The sequence below is a fragment of the Podarcis melisellensis genome (assembly GCF_964234715.1).
Source record: "Podarcis melisellensis genome assembly, chromosome: 9".
Taxonomy (NCBI): domain Eukaryota; kingdom Metazoa; phylum Chordata; class Lepidosauria; order Squamata; family Lacertidae; genus Podarcis; species Podarcis melisellensis.
In genome coordinates this window covers 52,435,459-52,446,617 of record NC_138541.1, presented here as the reverse complement: position 1 = coordinate 52,446,617, position 11,159 = coordinate 52,435,459, and the positions used below count along the sequence as shown (strand labels likewise).

General features: G+C 42.6%; 1 pseudogene across 1 annotated transcript; it reads left to right on the top strand.

Moving 5' to 3' along the window:
• The first annotated feature begins 7,244 nt into the window (after nucleotides 1-7,244).
• LOC309378457 (large ribosomal subunit protein uL23 pseudogene) lies at nucleotides 7,245-7,735 on the top strand (annotated as a pseudogene). The gene has a single exon. The product of its transcript is annotated as a large ribosomal subunit protein uL23 pseudogene (transcript).
• The last annotated feature ends 3,424 nt before the right edge of the window (nucleotides 7,736-11,159 follow it).

The window sequence follows — 11,159 nt, the reverse complement described above, 5'->3', positions numbered from 1 at the left end:
CAACAACCCAGAAATTATCAGCTTTGCTCATCCCTAGTTATAGGAGACATTGTGAGGAAGAGAATGGCTCTTTCTCACATGACAAACCCCCCTCTCCCAACAACTTCAACAATAAGTAGAACAGCAAAGTTAAGTCCATCAGGTCACTTAACTCCACCTCACCACTATATCTCTTCAAACAGTATTGTACTCATGGGTGAGCTGATATTATTCACAGTAGTTCTTGTTCTCAATGTCACATCCATTATAATTCCAAGTGGCTGAAATCTTGCTCCTCTAATGTAATGGTTATCACATGAGTGAGCCGATGCTGACATGGGCAGCAGTTGACATTTCATAGAACGATTGTCATCCAAGCAAAACAGCAGCAGAATTAGAAAAGGTGGAGGTAACTAAAAGTCAGCAGAGGTGGCTCTGCCCGGGAATGCTTTCAGTTAGCAGAGATGCTTGACACTGGGGTAGAGCAGGGGGGAAATGGCCTCTCAAAATTCTCCCCCGTATTTATGGGCAGCAAACATGGAGGTGGGATATTCTGCTGGGTTGGGGGAGGTGAAATATTTCAACAGTTCCCCACCCCCACGAAAACTCTCTTCTGAGAAATTTCATCTCACTTAATGTTGAGCAAAATTCTTCATGTTAGCAGATGAAGATTCACAATGGACAAAAGAAAGCACTTAATCACAATCCATAGGTAAACTATGGAATCTTCTCCCTGAAGAAGTAGCCATGGCCACCAGCTTGAATTGCATTAAAAGAGGAATAGACAAATTCGTGGAGGATCAAGCTATCAGTGACTACTAGCCATGATGGCTAGATTCTGCCTCCATTGTCAAAGGAAGTATGACTCAGAATACCATTTTCTCAGAACCGCAGGAGGGAAGAGTGCTATTGTGCACAGGCTCTGCTTTCAAACTTCTCATGGGCATCTAGCTGGCCATTGTGAGAGCATGATGCTTGACTAGATGGGACGCTGATCTGATCCAGCAAACTGAGATGTGGGGTTCTATTCTTGCAAGCGGTCTACCCAGGTATCTGGAAATTAACTGCCAAAAAGAGGCTGGATTTCTATTCTCTGCAGCTATCAAAAGGTTGTTCCAATTGTTTCTTTCTGCCTCAAGCTTCTTTTCCTTTAATAGGGCTTTGTAACTTCTCCTGAGGGTGATGGGGCGGTTATTTGGCATGGGGTCATTTGATGCTCTGTATGCCAACCATTCATTATACAGATAATTCTTGAAGTTTTTGCACTCCTCATCGAACCATTTTTTGTGGAAAACTGTTTACCATGCTTTGTGGGGGACTGAGCTAGTGTTGGTTTTAGAAGTTCTACTAAATCGTCATATATTGGTAGAGGCTCATCCACCTGCATAAGGGAAGCCCTTTTTATTTGGAGCTGATCAGACCAGAGAAGTTCGTTCAACTGCTGGGCCGAGTTGGAGGTCCATTTAAGGGCTGTAGGTCTAATCTCCAGATGATCATTTGATAGGTGCACAAAAGAGTGTCTATCAAGTTCGGCAAACTTTTCTAATGCTGTTATGAAGGGAACAATTGGGAGGGGGCCAGAAAGAAATAGGGACCTATTGCTTCCCTCAGCAACATTCAAATAACATTAAAACTGGATCAACAGTTGTTCCCAAGATTCATCAAAGGCAAAATTGGGGAAATCAATGTTAGTTCAAGGAAAAAATATGTGTATAAACATGAGAATTCCTGGATGCCAAGGTCCACATTTGGGGCAAGTACTTTTTTGGTGAGAGAATCCCAGCAGAGGTTTAAAAATCACAAAATATGCCGCAAAGCAAAGCATGGAAATATAGATTATTAGATATTTAAAATAAGTCTTTCCAAGTGAGTTCCAAAATAGCTCCCTCTTCCCCCAGCTTAGGAACATACCACACATTTAGTAAGTAAAAAATGTTTTACTTACAAACTCTTCAAAGATCAGGTTCATGTGCTTTTCCATACATCAGTCAAAAAGGCTGCACAGGCAATAGAACTTAATTCAAAGCAGTGAAAGTTCTTAAATTATTGGCACAGGAACTCAAGAGTGGCCTCTGTGGAGAGAAGTAAAATGGAGGGGGAGAAACAGATGTATAAGGAGAGCAGAGACAAAGTCTAAAGAAATAAGGAGGAGTCCCATTGCTTCCTACCAAACACTGCCATTAGCCTTATCCACACAGGAGAACCTTCTGGGGGCCACATAGCAGTGATAAATGAAGCCAGAGACAACAGTGACTTCTGAGTAAGGATAGCTAATACATTTTTTCAGGTTGTCATTTGCAAAAATGCAGCATCAATACCTTTACCCCACTTGTGAAGGAACTGCACTGGCTGCCAATTATCTTCCAGGCTTAGTTCAAGAAGCTGGTTTTGAGGTGAAAAGCCCTATACAGCTTGAGACCAGGATCCCTGCAATATTGCCTCACCCCTCATTTATCCCATTGATCACTGTACCCTGCAGCTGAAGGCTTCCTGCAGATACCATCTTATCAGGAGATCTGTTCCACCCATTGTAGGAATTGGCCTTATGGGTGGTGGCACCTGCCCTTTCAAATGCCCTCCCCTTGAATACTAGAAAGGCGCCACCATTGTGGTATTTTCACCACTTGCTGAAGACCTTCCTCTTTTAACAAGCCTTTTTGGTTGAGATAATTCCCAGTCTGCATGTATATTGCACTTGTTTTTAAGATGGTTCATCTCATTTTTTTCTGCCACCCTGAGAGGATGGGCAGAATATAATTTTAATAAATACATGAACAAATAATAATGCTATTCACCCCTGCTTTCCCCCCTTTCCATACTGCCTTGCATCCTGAGTATTTGCCTCATCTGCTTGAACATTCCCTTTTCAAAACATTCAGCCTTCATAGCTTATGACATGCCTCCATCTATTGTCTCCTGGCCTGAAATTCCTCACTAAACAGTCTCCAGAAACCATGTACTACAAATTCAGGTTTAAATCACCTCCCAATTCACCAGTGGCCTCCATTTCCTTACACAAATAACAACCAAAGAAAGAACGAAAAAGTGAAGATGTTTAATTTCCTCATGTGTTACATACAGGGAATGATGTATAAGATGGTCAATAGCGCAAAACTATTCTGGGGTGGTTTGAGTGTTTGTTTTTGGTTCATAATATTTCCTAACTCAATAATATTTCCCTTTCTGTCTTCCCCAAACACATTGTAATGTTTCATCCACTATATACATCTGGAGAGCTTAACATGCCTTCTCAAGGGAATGCTGCTAGAAAGTCATTATATATATATATATATATATATATATATATATATATATATATATATATATTCTCTGGGAATGAAAAATTACAACTGTGGTCAGAAATCAAATCTTCTTTTTCCCCAGTTCAGTGCTATGGTACTGAGGTAAAACAGAAGGCTCAGCCAATTTCTGTTTCTAATAACTACTGCAGAGAAGTTGATGAACAAACCTGACCCCAACTGCAACCATAATTTATGGGAAACTCTCTCTAGGAAAGAGGGCTTTGAATAATCTGCAACTGCAGGCCTGGCAAATAAGAAGCTTTAAAACCACCAAGATGTAACTGTAAAGGTCTCGGGCACCGAGTCTTCAAAAGACTCTGACTGATTTGTAGAGCTGTTCGTCTGAGGAACGTGAAAGGATGCTTCTTTTTGAATTATATGTCTCTCAATTTCAAGTTGCATGTTGGGAAATACAAGGTGTATTTATAGTAAACAGCTGGCTCCCGTTCAGGAACAATTCGTTTGCTTCTCTTTTATGGCAGAGAGTTGATGCATTAAGTGGAGCTTGTCACGATCCCACCTGCATGCTCTGTAACGAACAATCACAGGTCGGCACAGCTTTCTTAAGCCTTTTCTGAGATTAATTGGGCCATTCTTTGCCAATTAAAAGGTCTACATTGGTCCACTCAGCATTTAAAGAAGTTAGGATCAAATGGCAGCAGTTTGAGAACTTGTCACTTATTTAGTGTCTGCCACTCATTCCATGCACAACATTACATGGAATAGGGATGGTGAAACCGTAACCACCATGAACAAACTTTCCTCCAAGGACCTCAAGGTCCTAGTCCATAGTGTCAGGATATGGAAACATCACCGCTGCAGACAGCCAGTTTGTTGACATCACATGATGCGCTTATCCGTGGGAAAGAACAATTTCCCAGGACGTTCACAGGCTGGATAAGTCTTTGTGAAGAGTGTAACTTGAAGCCTTCTGACTGCGCATGTTCAGGAAGTTTGTCAGACTTGCTGGAAGAACTGAACTGAAAGGACGTGTTTTTCTCTAGTGTTGTAATGTCAGAAATAAACATCATGTAAATAGATTTCTGACTTATTTTTCTTTCCCCTGCGGAAGCAGGAGGGAGGGGTTGTGCATTTTACCCACTCTTGGGAAAATGTCGCCTATCAAAATCTCCCTGGTCTGTCTGGATATCAGCCAGAGGAGGTTACCGGTTAGCAAGCTCCGAGGACAGTGAGAGGGGCCAGCCTCTATGGAGGGGGCTTGCAAACCAACACATAGTTCTTCTCCCTATTTTATCCTTACAGAAACAATGTGAGGTAGAACGTGAGGTAGATTAGGCAGAGCCTAATTGATTGACTGTCCCAAGGTCATCCTGTGAGCCTAATGGCTAACCTTGGTCTCTTGGTCTCTTGCCATTTCTTCACACTGGCTCTCTTATCCCGATGAAGCTGTTCTTTTAAAACCCACTCCCTCCTTCTGAATTAATCCTTTCCACTTGTTTCAGTATTGACAAATCTCTTTTATAATTCATAGGCAAAAGGGAACAGATGAAAATGAGATATTTTTAGGACAACTTTCTTCAGCTTCACTCAGAGGACAATTTAATGCTACATCAAATAAGACTGGAACAGAACTCCAAAGAACCATTTCCCTTGTCCATTGGCCCCCAGTAAACTAGATTTTGCTTTTAATAGTCTGTCAGACATCACATTTCACTTCGCTGTGAACAAGACTGTTTTGCTGAAGTCGCTGCATAGCTCAGCGGCACAGCACACACACTGTATTGAAAAGGCCCTGAGCTTACTCTGGAGAGTTATGGCCAGTCAGGATAGACAAAGCTGCATTAGATGGACTCACTCAATAGAAGGCAGCTTCACACATATGTTCTCTTAGATATGTTATTTTGGGGGTACTCACACAAGGAATCCTCAATTAGTCCTCCTAATCTGGAATAATTATCTTATGCTACTACAACTATTCTTGGGTGTCCTGTTCGAAAAAGCAGCAGGCAGTGAAAATCTAACATATTCACTGGCCGGCACTTTCATCTCTCTCAGCAGGCAGTGAGGTACCCAACTTTCCCACCCATTACTGCTCTTATGTAATTGATCTGTAAAAAACACAACCTGAAAAAGAGACAATGCATGTATTTTTGTTAATCATCATCATCATCACTGCTCTTGCCAGCTAGCCCTGGCCCCTTCTTCACCACAGAGAGCCAGAATGGTGTAGTGGTTAGTTTTAGACTAGGACCTAAGAGATCAGTGTTCAAATCCCTACTTCATTATGAAGATCACTGATGATCTTGGGCCAGTCACTGTTTCTCAGCCTAATCTCCCTCACAGGGTAGGATAAAATGGGGAGGGAAGAACCATGCACACCACCTTGAGGAAAGGTGGGATCAGGGCTGGCTTACCCATAGGCACTAGGGGTGCGAGGCACCCGGGCACCGGGCTCTCAGGGGCACCAGGCCAAGAGTCTGGGGCCCGAGAGTTGAGTCTGGGGAAGAGCCCACCCATCGTTCGGAGCACCATGGTGGGCTCTTCTGCTGCGGGCAGCTCTGTGCTGTGAATTCGGGGCCGACTGAGCCAGTGACACTCTGAGGTGGCCAGTTGGCTTCGCCCTCCTGCACATCTGGGACTGGGCAACCTGGGGGGGGGGGCACTGAGCAGATCTTTGCACCCCAGTGCCACATATACTTAAGACAGCCCTGGGGGGATATAAATCTAATGTCACGCATATGACACTAAAGCAATTTGAGGCTTGCTGTGTTATCTGAATGTGACACCCCATGAATATTATTCATAGAAGACAGAAAGGAGGAAAACCATGTATATTGTATCTAGTGAAGGTTTTACATTTGCCTTACAGATGCAGGGGAAGGGGAGGGAGACTGTGTTTAGTCGCGTGTGGAAATGCCTTTGCAAAAAGACACATCAGATCACAGCTGCACTACAGGCTCTATTTTATTTGATAGGAAAAAATGATGTTCACTAAGATCCATCTGCACGGCATGGAGCCTGTGAAAGCCTATTTGAGAAAAAGTTATCATGGCACAAAAACTGTCCTCTTAGACTCTCTCTCTCTCTCTCTCTGAGTGGGCTCTCCAAGACATGCAGAGCCTCTTTCCTATTTTCCCATCCGCAGGTACAGTCACTGTCCCCAAGGTGAATTTTATCATGAGTAGAAAGAGGAGGTTGACAACTCCAGTGTCACTTTAAAGGAAATGTCAGAAAGCTTTAAAGAATTATGCAACAGGTCCCCCCTGCTCATGCAAGGGAGAAATGTGCCTGCATTGTATCTGTGTCATATTAAAGGGTGATTAATCTCTCCTAATCAGAGGCCTAGCCCATGACTCACGCAAATAGGGACCTGTGAACTTGCTGGGATAGTTTATGGGATGCCTCTTTCCTAGTGATGTATAGTCAACAAAGTAACTCTTGTTTAATATAAGGTCTCTGGGAAGCTTGCAATGTTGACAATGTTCTCTAGTGGCTGGAAATATTTTGCCATTTCTTCCTGTATTCTGTCTGAAGCTTGTTCTTATGACTGCTGATGCCCTTAAAAATAAAACCATGGTAAGCAGAGGCAAGAATATATCATGCTATAAAATGGAGAAAAGACCCTCCAAGTGTCCCTATTTTCCAGGGATGTCCCTGATTTAGAGAAGCAGTCCCAGTTTCGAATTTTATCCTGGAATTATCCTTCGAATTTTATCCTGGAATTTTATCCAAGGGCCACTAACCTACCTCCCTTCTCTTACTCTGATGAGATTCATTAATTTTATCATATTTGCTATTTAATATTTTTATAGTTATTTGGGTTTTAATGTTATTGTCTCTTGAGTGAAGAGTAGGCTACAAATACCTCAAACAAATAAATATACAATGTGTTCCAAGAGAAAATGGTTTGAAGGATTAAGTGGACCAAGAGACCGATATCTTAAAATCTATGACATACCACCCCTCTTGTACGAAAATCTCTTCACTTCGGCTCCGTTTTCATCTTCCTTTCCAAAATGGTGCTGAAAGTGAAGAAGGAGGCTGTCCCTGCCAAGACCGAGGTGAAATCCAAAGCCTTGAAAGCTAAAAAGGCAGTCCTGAAAGGCATCCACAGTCACAAGAAGAAGAAGATCTGGACGTCCCCTACCTTTCAAAGGCTGAAAGCCTTGCGTTTACGGAGGCAGCCCAAGTATCCCAAGGAGAAACAAGCTGGACCACCATGTCGTCATCAAGGTCCCCCGACCACTGAATCATTCATAAAGAAGATTGAAGACAACAACACCCTCGTGTTCATTGTGGACATGAAAGCCAACAAACACCATATCAAGCAGGCTGTCAAAAAGCTCTACAACATTGACGTGGGAAAGGTCAACTTGCTCATCAGGCCTGACGGTGAGAAGAAAGCCTATGTCCACCTTGCTCCAGACTATGATGTGCTAGAGTTTGCCAACAAGATTGGTATCATCTAAGTGGCCCGTTGTCAAAATTGTACGAAAAGACCTCCACCTCCGAATGCATTTTGTTCAAAATGTGGCCTCCAGACTCCTGAGTCCTCAGGAGCATTAAAGGCCACACACCATGTAATTCCACCAGTATCTATAAAAGTATTTTGCAATAAAATTGCATCTTGGGCTCCATTAAAAAAAAAAAAATCTCTTCATTTTGCTTACAGCTCAGTTAATTGTCAAGGGCAATGTCCATTCGGTCAGCAGTGTTACAATCAGTGAACAGACAAGAAGCAAAGTGAAAAATTACTCAGTGTCAGCTTGGCACTCCACATGTCAAACATCAAACCATTTTTAGTATCCTTTTATGGATAGATGACATTTCAGTGGAAATAAATGGGTACAGTATCCCATTGTCCTTGTCAAAACACCATCCAGTCCACTGGGGCAAAAAAATAGTCAATTATCAGATAATCAGATAAAAGAGAATATTACCTCTCAAAGACACTTTCCAATCTGTGGGACTGATCTGGAAACCTGGTGAAGGGCAAGGAGCAACAACTGGCGAGAAAAGGTTATGCAAACCAGCTAGGGGGTATACGGGCTGATCCACACAATCAAAAGTGGTCCTTTTGCTTGTGACTTTAGAATACAGTGGTACCTCGGGTTACAGATGCTTCAGGTTACAGACGCTTCAGCTGCTAACCCAGAAATAGTACCTCGGGTTAAGAACTTTGTTTCAGGATGAGAACAGATATCTTGTGGCAGTGGCGCAGCAGCAGTGGGATGCCCCATTAGCTAAAGTGGGACCTCAGGTTAAGAACAGTTTCAGGTTAAGAACAGACCTCCAGAATGAATTAAGCTCTTAACCCGAGGTACCACTGTAAATCAATCAACGTTGTCTGTTTGGTGAATGATGCAAAACTAGAGAAAGTCTCTACTTTAGAAGCCCTGGGAGATTTATTGGTTTGTGCTACATAAAGGCTCAGAGGATGGAAGGTATGTTTTGTACTGTTGCAATGCCTGTCCTAGAAAAACCATCATCAAGCCCTCCTGTGGGCTCCAATTAAATTTCTCCAACCTAATCTATAAATCTACTGGAAAGATCCCAACCTTCATGGGTGTATTTAAATCATGGTCTATCCCAGGCATGTCCAATTCCCAAGAGACTGCGATCTACTCCCACTATATAAAAAACTGGCAGTGATCTACCCAGTGGATTGACCAAAGTGGTTGCTTTTCTTGGGAGGGGAGGATTGATCTGGATCACGCAATCGACCAGGGACGCCCCGCGAATGACCAGTAGATCGTGATCGACTGGTTGGACACGCCTGGTCTATCCTGAATTCTTGAAAGTTTCTGATTTCCTGGCTATTCCATGAGCATTCCAAATGAAAAAGGCCACATCCACACCATTTGTTTAAAGCAGTATCACATCACTTTAAACAGACATGGCTTCCCCCAAATAATTTTGGGACTTTTATTTTGTTAAGGGTGCTGTGAATTGTTAGGAGAACCTTATTCATTTCACAAAACTGCAATTCCCAGAGTTTCCTATGGAGAGGGATAGGTTGTTAAGACACGCTGGGAACTGTAGCTGTAGGTTGCTAACAGCTCTTCGCAACCTTAACAAACAGATGCCAATATTATTTTGGGGAAGCCATGACTGTATAGAGTGGTATCATAGTGCTTTAATTGCATGGTGTAGATGTGACCTAGGTGTGGTTTGTAGGCAAGGCAAGGCATAGAAAAGCAGACCTTGGTATTGACCAGCCACTTGGAGGGGAATACATAGCCTCAAATTGAATTTCCACTCCATTTCTAAAATGGATTTCCCATGGAAAGAATACAAAACCCTTTCTTTACTTTCAGAGTTTTGAAAAGTACTTCTGAGCCCCTGTGTATTTTGCAACTGCTGTTTTCCCCTCCCTTTGTTTGTTTGCTTCTCTTGTCTCTTCTGATTTCTCTCAGATTTTTATTTCTATCGCTGCTGTTTACTGATTTGTACAAACTTAATTGTTTTCCCCTGTATTTCCCTCTTGCATCTTTCCCCTGCCTACGTTTCTACAAGTTGTTTTACATGTAGCTATCAGTGCGATTCATGTTCTTGTTCAATTCCAATCTTTGTATGCAAGATAAATAAGCAAGGAAATTCTTCAGTCTCTCTCTCTTTCTCTCTCTCTCTCTTTTGCAAAATGCAATATGTTCCGATTGTCTTTTTGATTGACTTTGCAAGGCTGAAATGCGTGGCTAGATTAATTTTAAATTTTCTTTTGTTCCAAGTTTTGAACAATCTCACTTATTGTATATTAACAGCTCAAAAAAAGAAAATATATGTAAACAACATTACTTTTAGACAAAACGAGAAAAGCAATTATCTCTTTTGCCGCCATACTCTCTCAACTTCTACGTTAACAAGAGAAAGGTCCTCATTTGAAATAACGCTTGTCTTGGATCAAACTAATCCCAGAAGGATGAGAGTCTTTCCACACAACTAATGAATTGTATTCCACATCCACATTTGTTTCTCATTTGCTACACACAGTCTGCATGTCTTCTGTCAAGAGAGAGCTTCCACCGCAGAGGCATCACATTTTCCCAGCACACACACTTGATATCCGGATACATCGAGCCTGGATAATAGTGCAGAAATAGAATTTGGCATACAATAGGTCGCAACGGAGGCTGGCACCCATTGGGACTGGTAGGGTGGAAGGCCAACAGCAGACGGAACCAGAGCCAATGACAGGCAGAGCCTAGTAGATCTGGTTTGGTTTTCATCCTCTTCCCTGCAGAATTGTACAAGAGCAACACTGAGACTAAGGCAGGGGCAGCTGACAGGCCGTGCCATCCTCGGACTGCCACTAGGAAGGCAGGCAAGTGGGGCCTGGCAGAGGGCAGACTGAAGTTGGTGGGGAAACACCCCCCATTTACCCCTATGGATCAACCTTCATTGATATGTGTTGGCGGGGAATCTTTTAACAAATTGCATCCAACAAGAAGGCGATGGTTAAGCATGGGCTATAGTAAGATTGGTTCAATACAGGGGTCAGCAAACTTTTTCAGTAGGGGGCTGGTCCACTGCTCCTCAGACCTTGTGGGGGGGCAGACTATATTTTGAAAAAAAAGAAGAACGAATTCCTATGCCCCACAAATAACCCAGAGATGCATTTTAAATAAAAGGACACATTCTTCTCATGTAAAAACATGCTGTTTCCTGGGACGTCTGCAGGCTGGATTTAGAAGGCGGTTGGGCCAGATCCGGCCCCCGGCCCTTAGTTTGCCTACCCATGGTTCAATACAGCACGCATGAACTGAATACTTTTTTAGTATTATTTTATAAAGCTGCAATACTGTACCCATATATCCAGGACTAGGCTGGGATTGTCAGTCACCAGTGAGGCTCATGCATAGACACTCCAGAGAGTGCATTGACTGCATACAGTCTATACAAGAGTAATGATATTTTCCT